Genomic DNA, 17,907 nt, shown 5'->3' with positions numbered 1-17,907 from the left:
ACAGGACAGACAAAAAAGAAAGAAAGAAAGAAAAAGAAAGAAAGAAAGGAAAAAAAAGAGAGAGAGATAAATGTTACACAATCGTGAGAGTATGAATGTGTTTCTTGGAGGATAATTTCTTCATTTTTGAATTGTTAGCAAAATTTACTTCTCAGTCGAACAGAACAGATCTTCAAGCAAATATTTCAACACGTGATTTCAGATTAAAAATTTTGTTGAGTTTTTGACATCTGCCAATAAATCTTTTGCCTTCACATCTGGAAGACAATAGTGTGAGAATTTCTTCTATTCCTATATTTTACTATTTTACAAAAGACAGTACTGAAGTCAATGTCTTTTTTTCCCGTCAAAATACCAGTATCTGTGAATATAAGACTGTATATTTGAAGTACATTATTTCTACATATCATGTTAGCCTTATACGTAGATAATGTTTATTGAGTACAGAGATAGCATTCTCACCTTAAGAAAATTTCTTTAATGACTCCTGTTTTGAGATTGTTTGTACCTTAAAATTTGTAACTTTATTTTGAATTGCAGTAACTCTAACTTAGAGATTTTTTTTTCTCAACCAGGATTTTACATGTCTTAAGGAGTTATTTGCCCATTTCAAGTTATAGCAAGATGATATAAACCAGTTTGGAATTGTCAGCAATTTGGCAAGTTGCAGCTAGACATTACAAAATAAAACACTCAAAATGAGAAAAAAAAATCAATGTATCTTTGGCACAGTAGGCTAAAGACTCAATAAGCTTTCAACAATCTTCTATATGGAAAAAGCTGCAACTTAGCATTCTCTTTCACAGATTTTGGCAAAGACACCCAATTAATTCTGGGGGCAAAAATTGTATAAATTTGGGCCATCTTCCAATGCAGAGATTCAGCAATGCTTTTTGCTTTGCATAAATTGACACTGGGTAATGCAGATTACAGTTTCTCTCTAATATCAAGGTATATAACTAAATAAGCTGTTTTGCAAGACAGCAGTGTTTTGTACCATATGTTGCAATATTATCAGTGTTTAATAAACACTTGAAAATTTTGTACCATGTCTTTTCTTATTATTTTCAACTCTGATGTTATTTTTTCTTGTTATAACAGACATAAGTATTTTTTTAAAAATCCAAAAATTAGGTAGCTTCAAACCACAATCATGTTACTTTTTACCCATTTGATGGGTAAGTGTATATGCTAGGCTGAATTGGGCAGATCTACCCACCTTCTGAAGTTAACACACATGACTTAATCATCTTGAGGCTCTATGTGGTGCTGACATTTATGTCTCAACTTCACTGAGCAAACTTTGTTCTAGATACTTTTGTCCAGGATTTTGTTTTGTTGTGTTTTGTTTCATTTTTGTTTTGCTGAGATTAACATTTTAGCATATTACTTTCTATGACCCTTTAATATGTCTTGGCTCAGTCAGTTAGTTGAGACCTTAATAGAGAAAGATGATCTAATTACATTAAAAGGATTGAAGTCAACAGAGTACTTTTGAATGTAGAAAACTGGCAAGATAATTTGTGTGTGTGTGTGTGTGTGTCTGTGTGTGTGTGTGTGTGTGTGTGTGTGTGTGTCTGTGTGTCTGTGTGTCTGTGTGTGTCTGTGTGTGTCTGTGCAGTCCTGGGGCTTGAACTCAGGGCCTGGGCACTGTCCCTGAGCTTTAATGCTGAGTGCTAGTACTTTAGGCACAGCTCTACTTCTAGCATTTTGGTGTTTAATTGGAGATAAGAATTTCTTAGACTTTCTTGCTCAGGCTGGTTTTGAACCTTGATCCTCAGATCTCAGATTGTTGAGTAGCTAGGATTATAGACATGTGCCACCAGGGACCGGCTGCAAGATAATTTTTTAATTTTCCTGTCACTGTAAAGATACATAGTAGACTGTCCATAAAGAAAAGACAGAGAATTTCAGATTTTAATACTTTTAAAGCAAAACACAAATGATTTCTTTTTAATGATTACATTTTGGAAACTCAGTTATATAGAAATAAATCTCTTAACATTATGTTATTTTAAAATTTTGTCTACTCTCCATAAGAACATTTGATAAAAAAATTAAACTTCAATGATCTGCAAATATAGTTTAGGCTAGAAGCTACAAACGTAGCAAGGTGATTCAACTTGATAGGCAATATAATCTAATCGTACACTATAATCTTACAAAGTAGATTAGAGGTTAATTACTGTTAAAATAACCTTAATGGATACATTAATGATCCTCTATGTTGCTAATAAAATCTAGTTAAGCTTTTGATGTGTTCATATAATTATTTTAACTTATAAATTGTTTTTGATCATTTGCATTTAGTCTTTTCAAATCAAGATTGATTGAAGTACTGATAATTTTTATAATGTTAATTTTATTGTCAAGGTGATATACAGAGGGGTTACCATTATATAAGTACATTTCTTGTCTCTCTTGTTACCCCTCCCTCCCACGTTTCTCCCTCTCTCCTTCCCCATCCAGCCTCCCCACCAAGCTGTACAGATCATTTCCAATGTATTGTCTTGTGAGTATTGTTGTAGCTGTTGCATAGGTTCCCACCTTGTCCTTTGTTGTTTCCCTTCCCTTCCCTAGTTCAGACAAACATATATACAATACCCAGGGTATCACTTTCATTATTTTTAAGTAGTTGTCAAGGCATTACCATTCAACAAACCAGTTTATGAGCACAGGGTATTTTGATTGATGTCATCCTTTCGTCATTCTTCTCATCCCTCCCAACCCAACTGCTTTTCTCAGTTTGGTTAATTTCATAGGATATGCATTGAATACTACGACTTCCATCTCCTCTTTCGCCCTCTTCATTTCTGTACACCCTTCCTCTTGATCTACCCTGTCACGGTTCAGGTACCAGTTTCCCGGTATTCATTTTGTCATACTGTGAGTCAGTTTTTCTAAGGAATTGTCTCCCTTGCAAATACCACACTTTGGTTAATAAATTTGTTTACACTTGCCCACAACCCTGTATGTTTAGACCTAGCTTCCACATATGAAAGAAAACATATGTCTTTTGTCTCTCTAAGCCTGACTTAAATATTAATAATTTCACTTAAAAATAGCACTATCCTAAGTCTAAAGGGGTTTTCATGATAAATATCAAGAAATGATATTTGTGAATATCTTATTAAATATGTTGTTTTGCTATATATACTCGTACAGTTTGTTTTGTAACATACATATGTATATGTTATATGTTGAAGTAAATAACAAGATGCCAACTATATATAAGTACATCCAGATTAATTTCTATTCCATAAGCAAAACAATGAAAATACTAATAATCTGGATTTCTCATATATACCAAGCATTATCAGGCATAATCCACACGGGGGCAGCACATGCTAAAGCCAGATGAGCTTCTACAGGAAAAAGTCCTCAGTGAGATGTGACCTTGTATGAAGCTACCATTCAGAGCTGTTTTGTTTTTGTTTTTTAATTTAATTTTATTGTCAAGGTGATGTACAGATGGATTATAGTTGTAAACGTAAGGTAAAAAGTACATTTCTTGTCAAACATTGTTAACCCCTCCCTCGTTTTTCTCCCACTTTCCCCGCCCCAATCTCCCACTCTCAAATTGTAAAGTTCACTTCCAATGTATTCTTTTGTGAGTGTTGCTGTTGTATTGGCTCATCCCTTGTCTTTTGTTTGTCCCACCCTTTTGTTATTTTCCTTCCCTTTCCCAAATCAGATAAACGTATATACAAGACACAGGATACCAAAATCGAATGCAGTGACAACATGGAATAAACCAAAGGGTGGAAAAAAGAAAAGAAAAGAAAAAGAAATAAGACATTTTATTAAAGCACAGTGCGTTAAAAACAACGACACAGCCAGGCACCAGTGGCTCACCCCTGTAATCATAGCTACTCTGGAGGCTGAGATCTGACCATCACAGATCAAAGCCAGCCTGGGCAGGAAAGTCTGTGAGACTTATTTATTTTCTTAATAAGTTTTTTTATTGTAAAAATACCGTACAGAGGTGTTACAATTACATGAGCAAGGTAATGAGTATTTTTTTATCAAGCATTGTTGCCTCCTCCTTTGTTTTTCCCTTAACATCCCTGCCCTTCCATCTCCACAACTACACTCCCCTTCCCCCCTCCCCCCTCCCGCCACGCCAAAGTTCTAGAGTTCGGTTTTCAGCATAGAATCTTGTACATCTTCATTGTTGCAATGGGTCAACCTGTGTCCCTATTTAAACCGTTTGTTTTTTCCCTTCCCATCCACAAATTATGCCAACATCCAATACAGTGAAAGCAGTGGTTATACCATGGGGGAGGGACATACAAAGCAACAAAGAAATCATCTTATAAATATGTTAGGAACAATAGCAAGAAAGAAAAACCATTTGCATCCTTATCTTGGAGTTCATTTCGCCTAACACCAACTTATCCAGCGTTTTCTACTTGTCTCAGACATATACTAGTTATTGCAAATAAGGGAAACCATGGGATCCATGTTTCTTTGGGCCTGGCTTACTTCACTTAATATAATTTTTTCCAAGTCTTTCCATTTCCTAACAAATGGGGCAATGTCATTCTTTCTAATGGAGGCATAGAATTCCATTGTGTATATATACCATATTTTCTTGACCATTCATCTACTGAGGGGCATCTGGGTTGGTTCCATATCTTGCCATATTTGCTATGGCAAATAATGCTGCAATAAACATAGTTGTCCTGGTAGCTTTAGTATAGTCTTGTTTGTGATCATTTGGGTAAATGCCTAAAAGTGGGATTGCTGGGTCATAGGGGAGCTCTATGTGGAGTCTTTTGAGGAACCTCCATACTACTTTCCAAAGTGGTTGAACAAGTTGACACTCCCACTAACAATGCATTAAGGTTCCCTTCTGTCCACATCCCCTTCAGCATCTGTTGTTATAAGATTTCTTGATTATAACCATTCTAACTGGGATGAGGTGGAATCTTAATATTATTTTGATTTGCATTTCTTTTACGGCTAGAGAGGGTGAGCATTTCTTCATGTGTCTATTGGCCATCCTTCTTTCCTCTTCAGAGAAGTTTCTTTTTAAGTCTTTAGCCCACTTATTTATTGGGAAGTTGTTTTTTTGAGAGATTTCTATGGGGGATTTAATTTTTTGTGTTCCAGTATATTTTAGATATGAGGCCGTTGTCTGTTGTATGGCTAGTGAATATCTTCTCCCAATCCGTGGGCTTTCTGTTGATCTTGCTAGCTATGTCCTTTGCCATGCAGAAGCTCTGCAACTTCATGGAATCCTATTTGTCCAACCTTTCTTTGATTTGTTGTGTTTCTGGGTCTCTATTAAGAAAATTTCAGCCTTGAGACTTTTATCTCCAATAAACCACTAGAAACCAGAAGTGGCGTTGTGGCTCAAGTGGTAGAGCGCGCTCGCCTTGAGCTGAAGAACGCAGGGACAGCGCCCAAGCCCAGAGTTCAAGGCCCACAACAGACAAAAATGAGTGAATAAATGAATAAATAAATAAAAACAACAACAAAGAAAAACCTCTTGTGTCCAGTTCTTGGAGTTCATTTCAATTAGCATCATCTTGTACGGTCATATGTTTACAGCTATTGTGATCATCTGTTAGGACTATCATAGACATATACTAATTATTAAAAATGAGGGAAACCATGGAGCCTATATTTCTTTGGATCTAGCTTACTTCACTTAATATGATTGTTCCCAAGTCTTTCTACTTCCTTACAAATTTAGGTGATGGAAGCATGGAATTCCATTGTGTATATATTCCACATTTTCTTGATCCACTCATCTACTGAGGTGCATCTGAGTTGGTTCCATATCTTACCTATGGCAAATATTTCTGCAATGAACATGCTAAAGGATGCACACTGCGTGTACTGTAATGGTATTTAAAAGTCTTAACACACAGCTTCTCCTTGAATCCCCACAAAATTTCCTTGGTGCTACTGTATTTACAAATGAATGAAGATGACAAGAGTTGAGTTTTCCTGCCAACTGAAAGCATGAATTGTGTTCCCCCCATTCCCCACTGTATCACATTTTTGGATACAGAAAGACACTGACAAAGATACTGGACAGAAACTTCAGTAGATTTTTTTTGTACTCCATTATTATTTTTTTTAAAAATCTATGTAGAAAGAAAAAAATTCAAAAGAAAAAAAATCAAATTGTGTAGAAGTAACTCCCAGAGAGAAATGAAGATTGAAAAACACGACTCAAAAGGAAAAATGTGGCCAAGAAATACCAAGATATCATTAGGTTTTAATTACTGCTGTAACAGAAGGCCATGCTCCTAGTTAAATAAAGGAATGCATAGCATGCACTTTTTCATTTCTTATCATCTCTAATTAGCTGTTCCATATCCTGGCTAGTGAACAGTCATATGTTTGGGGTCTTTATTTCTCTTCTAGACACAGTGGAATGAAAAGGCAGGGGTCTTTCCAGGAAATGTTACACTAGAAGTTCCTAACTTTTGAGCCCTTTTTGAGAGAGAGAAAGATCATGAGAAAGAGACAGACAGGGACAGAGAGTAAATAACAATTCTGATTTTATTTTTATATCTTTGTTTTTATTGCTGTGTGTCTTATTTTTCTATATCTGATTTGGGTAATTTTGTTTTTAGTTCTGTATTTCCTTCTTTTTCTCTTCTCTGCAGTCATTATATAGGAGCCACCACAGATAATGCTGAATACTTAATACTAACTGCCTTTTAACATTCAGTTGTAAACAGTATCTTTTCTTCTTTGTGTTGGTCTTCCTTAATTATACTATCCTTCCACTTACTAGTAAAATGGTTCTTTTGTACGCATTTTCTTTTATCTCCATTTCCTCATCCAAAATTCTTCTTTGACACAGGGATTCTTTGTAGGTAATTAGATTGCCTAATTGTTAATTATAATACCCTTGATTTTGAGGTTTTTGGATGGTCAGTTTGATGGCTGTTCTATGGATGATCTGTTAGTAGCCATCTATCATTCAATCTATCAAATGCATTAATAATTCTATTAATGTCAATATTATTGCTTTATTAATGTTTGTGCATTTCATGTTGTATATCAAAATTTCATGTTTATTGTTACTTTCATATGTGTTTATTTCATTATTAAAATATTTTTCTCTGCTTTTAGTGTTCTTTTCATTTTTTCTTTCTTTCTTTTTTGGTCATCTTTCCTCTTATTTGTTTCTGGCTAATTCACTTTTTCAATTTTTGGCTGCCTCAAATTTCATGTCTTTTAATTCATTTATTTAATTATTTTCCAGTCTTGTGGCTTGAACTCTGGGCCTGATCACTCTTCCTTAAGCTGCTTTTGCTCAAAGCAAGCGCTCAACCACCTGAGCCACATCTGTACTTCCGGCTTTTTCTGTGATTAATTTGAGATAAGAGTCTCACTGACTTTCCTGCCAGATTTGGCTTCCGACCATCCTCAGATCTCAGCCTCCTGAATAGCCCAGATGACAGGTGTGAGCGACTGGCTCCCAATTTCAGTTTTAAGTTGCTTTTTAATTTTATCCAGTTCCCTCAGATATATTGTAATTTGAATTGCTTTACATTTCATTTTGTACATATTTTATACATATTATATTTACATTTTTTAGAAAAGGAATTGCAATGTGCAATGAAATTATTGTCCTCCTCAAGAGAAAAACTCTTCTATAACATTTTACACTTCAATTCCAAATTTTCTCTTTCCTCTCCGATATGCAATGAGGAATTTAACACAGCTTTTATTGAAAAACTTAAGGATTCAGAGTTACTGGCTGTCAATACTTCAGTTGTTCCTTAGGCCTTTAAATTACTGTTTTGTCTTCAGACTATATCAGAATTCTCATCTCAATTTGTACCTAATTGAACTTTATTCTCACTGCAACCAATGCAGTTTTACCATTCAGAGTTATTAAAAGGTAAATGTTTAACTTTTTAATTTGAATTTTATCATCAAAGTGATGTACATAGGGATTACAATTACATAAGGTAGTGAGTACATTTCTTGTCTAACTTGTTATCCTCCTCAAGTTTTCTTATTTCTCCCAGTCCCCTGACTAAACTTAGCATATTTTTCATTTTTATTTTTTCCTATTAGTCCACCTATTCCTCTCTTTTCAGTGTGCTTATATAGATACACACATACATACACACATTTTGCTCACATTGTTGACAGGGATATCCTTTTCTTAAAAGGTATGACATGATACAAATTGCTACTGGAAAGCTGGCAACAAATCCCCACTGCCAGGGCGGTCCTGCTTCCAGTTTGACACAAGCACTGTGAAGATCATCAGTAATGGACTGGGTCACTCCGACTTGTGAACATAAAGGAACTCTGAAGTCATGCCTAACCCCGAACACAAACAGAAAAAAACTGAACATCTGCCTCTCTTTAGCAGTTTAATCTCACTCCATCCTTTCTCTCTCCTGGACATAGTGGTGAAGATATTCATCCTAGAAAATGAGTAGTGAAATAAATCATTGTAATGCATTAGAAGACAATCAGAGAAGAATAGAAGATGGGGAAAGAGGAAAGGGAATAAACTATTAGATTTCATAGTATGGTCATGAAACTTATCTAAGAAATAACTTGAATAATGAGGAAGTGAGTCATGTGGCTATGTAAAAGAATAGTGCCACAAGCAAAGCAAAGTGATCTATCCTTCGGGCATGCTTATGTACAGAATGCTTAAGAACAGTAATGCCTTAGCCAGGTCTGGTCATGAGACTCAGGTAGACACAAACAAACATAAACAGGATCACATAGTTCCTTTTAGGCCACTGTATGAACATTGTCTTTTACTCCAATAAGATGGAATGTCACAGGAATGTTTTACACAGTGAGTGGTGAACATTATTTGAGTTACAATTTTATATGCGTTTTCTGGTTAGTCACCTGAGAGTAGGCCATAGAGAGCAAAGGTCAAAGCATGCTAGAGAGTTTTTGCAATAATCAAAGGGCTTGGTACTAGGAAACTGGAAAATGTTCTTTTGGAAGATGGGAGAATTTATCAAAACTTTTTATATGCTATTTTCATCAGAGAAAGGTGAAATAGAAATAACATGTATTTTGCTTTGTTTAGTTTTATTTCCTTCAACAACTAGTGTGACAAAATAAGCACTTACTGGAATGAGGTAGATTTTTTTTAATATATATTTTTTATTGTAAAGATACTGTAGAGAGGGGTTACAGTTACATGAGTAAGGTAATGAGTCCAGTTCCTATCAAGCATTATTACCCACTCGTTTATTTTTCCCCTACCATCCCTTTCCTCCCCACCTCCAATTACTCCCTCCCAGAACCCACAAAGTTGTAAAGTTCGTTTTCCACATACTGTCTTATACATCTCATTGTTACAATGGGTCATCCTGTATCCTTGTTTCAGCATTGTGTTTATTTCCCTTCCCCTCCCCAAATTAGAAAACTGTATCTGCAAGATGCAGGACTCTGGAATCAAATACAGTGACAACAGGGGTTGTACCATGCAGGAAGAACATACAAAAAACAAAAAAAAATCACATAGTACATTATAACATTAAAAAGAACAACAAGAAAGATAATATCTCTTGGGGTTCATTTCCCTTAGCATCAGGTTATAAGATATGGAACCAACACAGATTCTTCTCAGTAGTTGAATGGATCAAGAAAATGTGGTATATCTATATCTATATTAATTCTATGTCTCCACTCCATCAGAAAGAATGACACTGCCCTATTTTTTAGGAAATGGAAAAACTTGGAAAAAATTATATTAAGTGAAGTAAGCCAGACTCAAAGAAACATTGGTCCCATGGTTTCCCTTATCTGCAATAACTAGTATATGTCAGAACAAGCAGAAGAGGTCAAAAGCTATGTACATATGACCATATAACCTGATGCTAAACGAGGCAGATTTTTGTGGTGGCTCACACAATCCACATGACAATTTTCCAGTTAGTAAAATACTAATTAATTTACCTGAGGATGATGGCAAGAAACTAAGATTTGCCATATGATTTGTGGCAAAATAAAGGGTTTGAAGTTAGAGTGATAAAGAGTTAAAGCTGGGCACTAGTGGCTCAAGCCTGTAATCCTAGCTACTCAGGAGGCTAAGATCTGAGGATCACGATTCAAAGCTCGCCTGAGCAGGAAAGTCTGCGAGACTCTTATTTCCAATAAACCACTAGAAAACCAGAAGTGCCTCTGTGGCTCAAGTTGTAGAGTGCTGGCCTTGAGCTGAAGAGCTGAGGGACAGCGCTCAAGCCCAGAGTTCAAGCCTCACCACCGACACACACACACACACACACACACACACACATGAGTTAAAGACTACTCACAGGAAGAGATTCAAACAGGAGAGAAAAATTGATGTCAGTGAATATAGCCAACATTTCCTCGCAGTTTGAAGTGAAGGGAGCGGAGAAGAGAGTGATTGGTGAAGGCTAACATGAGCTAAACAGAGTTTTGTATTTGTTTTTAATACAGAAGGAAAAATATATTTGTGATCTGAAGGAATGATCAATAAGAAATAGAGAACTATTAGAGGGATTTAAAGAAGCAAAAGAGTAAGTGGTCATGTGTTTACCACATTCTAGCGTGGTTAGCATTGACAACATGGAAATTCCATATGCAAAGCTGACAGTACTGGGCAAGAGTGTCCCACGAACATAGAATGGGTAACAAGACCTGTGGGAAATTCATGTCCTTAATCTTTATTATAAAAGGAAAAGTTGGCTTAGAGGTGTGAGGACAGCAAAATATGTTTGAATTAATCCAGAAGCAGAAAAAAAGAGATTACCAGAATGTTGTAAGGGTTGAAGAAACTAAATGAACACAAATGTTCTCACTCATCAGTATTATAAGGATATCTCCAGCCATCATTGATTTCAAAATTGGGTAACTGATTTCAAAAAATGTTTTGCTGTTTGTAAATAATTTTACTCAAACTACTACTGTATTTCCTATTTTTCTATACATTTAAAGAAATGTCCTCCAACCCAAAATGTAATATTTGCTTATTTAAATATCTTAAAAATCTTGACTTCCCTAGACTTACTGTCAATAAGTCTTTGTGACTATATTAAACTCAGTTAATAATGCGCCCCATTTAAAAGGAATGTTTTAAAGTAGAATAAAATGTCACAAAGACATCCCAATGCTTGGCACATATAAATTAATCAATGCTAGCTTTTATTTTCATAGTTATGAATTTAATGACCTATCCTAGAGATTTTGTTAGATATTTGATAATATCTAATAGATCCTCCCAATTTTATTATTTCTATCAGCCCTTAACATATTCTTCTTTTAAAACCCTAACATTGGCTAAATTCAGGCTTCCACCTACTTTGTGTATGTGTTGTGTGTGTGTGTGTTGTGTGTGTGTGTGTGTGTGTGTGTGTGTGTGTGTGTGTGTGTGTGTGCGTGTGCGCTGGGGCTTGACCTCAGGGCCTGGGCACTGTCTGTGAGCTATTTTTTTTTCTCGAGGCAAAAAAAAGGCCCATAACTACACTTCCAGCTTTTTCTGAGTAGTTTATTGGAGGTAAGTGTCTTATGGCCCAGGCTGACTTTGAATTGCAATCATCAGATCTCTGCCTCTTGAGTAGCTAAGAAAACAGGTATAAGCTACCTGTGCCCAGCTCCACCTACTTTTTAACTAAAGAAAAGTTTTGTGAAATGAGTATGCCAATGACTCTTCTTGAATATATTTACCATTCTCGACCTCTTCTAACATGTTTCTTCTCCTTTATTGTTTTCTCCATTCTTCTTTCCATCTTTTTTGCTTTTCTGTCTCTATTCTTCATATTTCTTTTTGCTAATTTTTTATTGTAAAAGTGATGTACAGAAGGGTTACATTTACATGTTGCATAATGAGAATATTTCTTATTGAACAGTTATCTCTAAACTCCCATTAACACAGTTTTTCCATCCCAATGCATTCCCCCCCACCACGCAAGCTGTATAGTGCATTTTCAATATGGTATCTAGTGAGTATCACTGCTGAATTAGTTTACCCTTTGTCCCAGCATTTCTGGGCTTCTCCTTACCCTCCCCAAATCAGATAAACTTACATACAAGACAAGAAGTACAGAAATCAAAAACAGTGACAGCAGATAAACAGCAAAAAAAAAACCCCACAAAAAGTAAACAAACAAACCTCTTGTTGCCATTTCTTGAGTTCATTTGGATAAGCATCATTTTATGTGATCACATGCACATAATTATTGAGGTCCTTGGGATTCTCTCCTAAGAATGTGAATGTTTAGAGTCCTGTTTAATTTATCATATGTAAGTGTAATTTTAATCTTTTTTAAAATTTCAATTGTCAATTTATTTCCATCATCTTTTTTTTTAATTTAATTTTATTGTTAAGGTGATGTGCATAGGGGTTATAGTTACATATGTAAGGTAATGAGGACAGTACTTGTGGACCATTGTTAACCTCTACCTCCTTTTTCTCCCACTTTCCTTTCCACCCAATCCTCCCTCAAGTTGTAAAGTCCATTTCCAACATATTATCTTGTGAGTATCTCTGTTGCTTTGGTTCACCCTCTATACTTTGTCACAACTTTTTGTTGTTGCAGTATTGTTCCCTTTTGGCCACATCTCCACCAGTATCTGTTATTAGATTTCTTGATTATAGCCATTCTAACTGGGATGAGGTGGAATCTCATTGTTGTTTTGATGTGAATTTCTTTTATGGCCAGAGATGTTGAGCATTTCTTCATGTGTCCATTGGTCATTCTAATTTCCTCTCCAGAGAAGTCTCTTCAAGTCTTTAGCCAACTTATTAATGGGGTGGTTGTTTCTTGGGGATTTGTGTTTGGGGATTTAATTTTTTGAGTTGTAAGTATATTTTAGATATGAGGCTTATGTCTGTTGTATGGCTAATGAAGATCTTCTTCCAATATGTGGGCTTTCTATTTATCTTGTTAATTATGTCCTTTGCCATGCAGAAGCTCTACTTCATTAAAGAATGATTCTGGGACATTGATGGGTATTGCATTGATTTGTAGATAGCCTTTGGAAGTGTTGCCATTTTCAGGTTGTTAATCCTCCCAATCAAGGAGCATGGGAGGTTTTTCCAATTCCTTAGAATTTTCCAATTCCTTTAATTTCCTTTAATTTGAAGTTTCCATCATAGAGATCCTTCACTCCTTTGGTTAATTCCTAGGGCTTTTTTTTTTTTTTTTTTTTTTGGAGGCTATTACAAAATAGTTGCTTTCCTGATTTCAGCCTTGCTTTTTGATATTGTTAACATAGAGAAAAGCCATTGACTTTTGTGGATTAATTTTTCTTTTTTTGAGGTCCGGTCATGGGGCCTGAACTGTGGGCCTGGGCGCTGTCCCTGAGCTAATCAGCTCGAGGCTAGCACTCTACCACTTGAGCCACAGCACCACTTCCAGCTTTTTTCTTTTTGCTTATGTGGTGCTGAGGAATCGAACCCAGGGCCTCATGCATGCAAGACAAGCACTCTACCACTGAGCCACCTTCCAGCCCCTTGTGGATTATTTTTATACCCTGCTACTTTGGGAAACTGTCAGATCAGCTCAAGTAACTTGGGAGCTGAGTCTATGGGGTTCTTTAAATACAGGATCATGTCATCTGTAAAGAGGGAGAGTTTTATTTCATCTTTCCCTATTTGGATACCCTTTATGCTTGCCTCAACATACCCAAATAAACAAAATCTGAGATAACAATGGAAACATTTGACAGAAGCAATCAAGATTCAGAACATTATACAAGAATATTTTTCAAACATTTTGGCTAACAAATTTGAGAATCTAGATGAAATGGAAGAATTTCTAGCAAATATTGATATTCTCAAACTAAACCAAGAAGATTTAAACCAACTAAATAGACTCATATCAATTAATGAAATAGAAATCCTAAGAGACCTCCCATCCAAGAAAAGCCCAGGACCAGATGAATTCACAGCTGAATTCTATAAGGCTTCCAAATCAGAACTCACACCAATATTCCTTAAACTCTTCAATGAAATTGTAAGTAAAAGTTCACTACCAAGCTCCTTCTATGAAGCCAGAATAACCCTCATCTCCAAATCAGATAAGGACTCATCAAAGAAAGAGAAGTATAAAATCATTTCTTTGATGAACATCAATGTAAAACTTCTCAATAAAATTCTGGCCAACCAACTACAACATCTTCAGACACTATGACCACAGGATTCATTCCAGGGATGCAAAGTTGATTCAATATATGCAAGTCATTTAATGTAATTCATCACATTAATAGGCACAAGGACAAGAACCACATGATCATCTCAATAGATGCAGAAAAAGCATTTGACAAAATCCAACACCCATTTGTGATGAAAGCTCTGGAGAAACTAGGAATCCATGGAACATTCCTTAATATAATAAAGGTTGTGTAAGACAAACCTACAGTTTGCATTATTCTTAATGGTGAAAAGTTAAAGCCATTTCATCTAAAGTCAGTAATGAGACAAAGATGTCTGCTCTCTCCACTCCTCTTTAATTTTTTGTCTTTTACTATCCATTGGATTTACTTGTAAATATATAGGCACAATCTAATTATTGCAAGAGGCACTTCCTAATTATTACAAGAAAGAAACCATGCAACCTTTGAGTCTAACTTCACAATATATTTTTTTGCAAAGCTTTCTATTTCCTTATGAATGGGCAATGCCATTTTTTCTGATGGAAGCATAGAATTCCGTTGTGTATATATACAACATTTTCTTGATCCATTGGTCAACCAAGGGGCATATGGGTTGACTCCATATCTTGGCTATGGTGAACAATACTGCAATGAACATGGATGAACTCGTGGCTTTAGTGTGGCCTGGTTTGTGGCCAATTCATAGCTGCCCATGAATGGTATTGCTGCATCATAGGGAACTCTATGCTTAGTCTTTTGAGGAACTTCCCTACTACTCTCTAGAGTGGATGACTCCATTTGCATTTCCATCAACAGTGTTGCAGAGCTCCCATTTGGCCACATCCCCATCACCATCTGTCATCGTTCATTACTTGATAATGTCACTAACTGGGATGAGGTGGAATCTCAATGTTGTTTTGGTTTGTAATTCTTTTATGGCCAGAGATGTCTAACATTTCTTGTGTCTATTAGCCATTCTTACTATGTTTTCTGAGAAGTCTCTCTTTAAGTTTTTAGCTCATTTATAAACTAGGTTCTTGTTTCTTTGAGGATTCATTATTGGTGGTTTAAGTTTTTGAGTTCTAAGTATGTTTTAGATATGAAGTCATTTTCTGATGCACAGCTAGTAAAGACTTTCTTCCACTCCGTGGGCTTTCCATTTATCTTGCTAGCTAGGTCCTTTGCTATGCAGAAACTCTTCAGTTCAACACAGTCCCATTTGATGAGTCTTTCTTTGACTTGTTGTGATTCTGGATCTTTATTTAGATACTATGACCCAAGCCAAGGAGCCCTAGTATTTCTCGTATCCCTTTCTGTAATATTTTCAGAGTGTCCGGTCTTACATTGAGGTCTTTGATCTATTTGGAATTGATTCTGGTCCAGGGTGATATGTAAGGGTCCAGCTTCAGTTTTCTGCATATGTATAGCCAATTCTGCCAGCACCATTTGTTCAAGAGGCTTTCTTTTTTTGTGCGTTTTTGGCTCACTTATCAAATATCAGGTGGCTATAGATCTTTAGGTTCATTTCTAGGTCTCCTATTTTATTTCTTTGTTCCCCATGCCTATTCTTGTGCCAGTATCAAGTTCTTTTTATTACTATGGCTTTGTAATAAGAAGTTTGAAGTTTGGTATTGATATTCCCCCAGCACTATTCTTCCTGCTAAGGATTGTGTTTTGCTATTTATGGTCTTCTAATATTCTTTTGTTTCTTTTTTTTTAAATTAAATTAAATTTTATTGTGAACATACTATACAGAGGGGTTACAATTACATGGGCAGGATAATGCATACATTTATCAAGCATTGCAGCCTCCTCCTTTGTTTACCCTTCACATCCCTTCCCAGCCTCCCCCCGCCCCACCCCCCTGGTCTTCTAATATTCTATAATTTTTAGATTGCTTTCTATATATCATCAAAGACTGTTGTTGGGATTTTGATGGGTATTGCATTGAATTTGTAGATAGCTTTGGACAGTATTGCCATTTTCACAGAGTTAATTTTCCCAATCTAGGATCATGAAAGTTTTTTCCATATCTTTCTATCTGCTTTAATTTCCTTTTTCAGGTTTTTAAAATCTTCATCATAGAGGTTTTTCATTTCTTTGGTTAAATCCTATGTACTTTTTGAGGCTATTACAAAAGGAGTTGCTTTCCTGATTTCAATCTCACTCTTATTGCTGGCATATAGAAAGGTTACTGATTTTTGTGGGTTAATTTTCTACCCTGCTAATTTTCCAAATTTTCAGATCAGCTTGAGTAACTTGGGAGAGGAATCTATGGAGCTTTTTTTTTTAAAAAAAAAAAAAAAACAGAACCATGTCATCTACAAATAGGGATAGTTTTCTTTATTCTTTCCCTATTTGGATCCCCTCTGTATGTCTCTTGTCTTATTGCTGTAGCTAGGAATAACAATACTATATTGAAGAGTGGAGAGAGAAGACATCCTTGTCTTGTTCCTGATTTTAAAGGAAATGGCTTTAACTTTTTGATATGGCAGTAAGTTTGTTATATGCAGCTTTTATTATATTGAGGAATGTTCCATGGATTCCTAGCTTCTCCAGGGTGTGTCATAAAGGGGTGTTTGCTCCGGTCAAATCTTTTCTGCATCTACTGAGATGATCATGGGACTTTTTTCCTTGCTTCTGTTGATAGGTTGAATTGACTTGCATATATTGAACCAGATTTGTAACTCTGGAACCAATTCCATTTGATCATAGCATAAGAATTTTTTGTTTAGTTGTTGAATTCAGCTGTCAAGAATTTTATTAAAAAGTTTTGCATTGATGTTTATCAGAGAGATGGATCTATAGCTCTCTTTCTTTGATGAGTCTCTATCTGGTTTGGGGATGAGGGTTATGCTGGCTTTATAGACTGATAGTGATCTTTCTTTTTCAATTTCATTGAAGAGTTTAAAGAGTATTGGAGTGTGTTCTAATTTGAAGGCCTTATAGAATTTGGCTGTGAATCCACCTGTTCCTGGGCTTTTCTTAGATGGGAGGTTCTTCATTGCCATTTCTATTTCATTACTTGATACGGGTCTATTTAATTGGTTTAAATCTTGATTTTGTTTGGGTATATCAATATTCACTAGAAATTCCTCCATTTCTTCCAGATTCTCCAATTTGTCAGCATAAGGCTTGCAAAGTGTTCCCTTATAATATTCTGAATACTGCTTGTTTCTGTCATAATGTTCCCCTTTTGTCTCTAATTTTATTTCTTTGGGTGTGTTCTCATCTTTTTTTGGTCAGGTTTGCTATGAGTGTGTTAATTTTGTTAATGTTTTCAAAGAAAAAATTCTTGGTTTGGTTGATTCTCTCTATGGTTTCTCAGTCTCTAATTTATTTATTTCTGATTTAATTTTGATTGTTTCCATCCACAGGCTTAGGGTTTGGGTTGTTGCTTTTTCAAAGAGTTTAATGTACATAATTAAATTGTTGATTCAGAGTTATAAATTTTTCTCTGACTGCTGCCTTTGCTGTGTCCCAGATGAGCTAGTATGTTGTGTGTTCATTTTTGTTAAATTCCATGAACTTTTGAATTTCTGTTATGATCTTTTCAATGACCCACTGGTCATTCAACAATGTGTTGTTCAGTATCAATGAGTTAGAGAATTCTCTGTGACAGATTTTGGGTGTTAACCTCTAATTGTTGTCTGACAGAAGGCAAGGAATAATTTCAATTTGTCTGAATTCTCACAGATTGCTCTTGTGACCTAAAACATGATCTATTTTAGAGAAAGTTTCAAGAGCTGCTGAGAAGAATGTATATTCTGATGTTGCTGGCTTCTGTGTACTTATTGAAGCTTTCTTTTAGGACTTGTATGAACTGTT

Source organism: Dipodomys merriami, unplaced genomic scaffold, assembly GCF_024711535.1.
Source record: "Dipodomys merriami isolate MVZ:Mamm:240054 unplaced genomic scaffold, mDipMer1.0.p SCAF_9, whole genome shotgun sequence".
Lineage (NCBI taxonomy): Eukaryota > Metazoa > Chordata > Mammalia > Rodentia > Heteromyidae > Dipodomys > Dipodomys merriami.
This window is presented reverse-complemented; position numbering follows the sequence as displayed.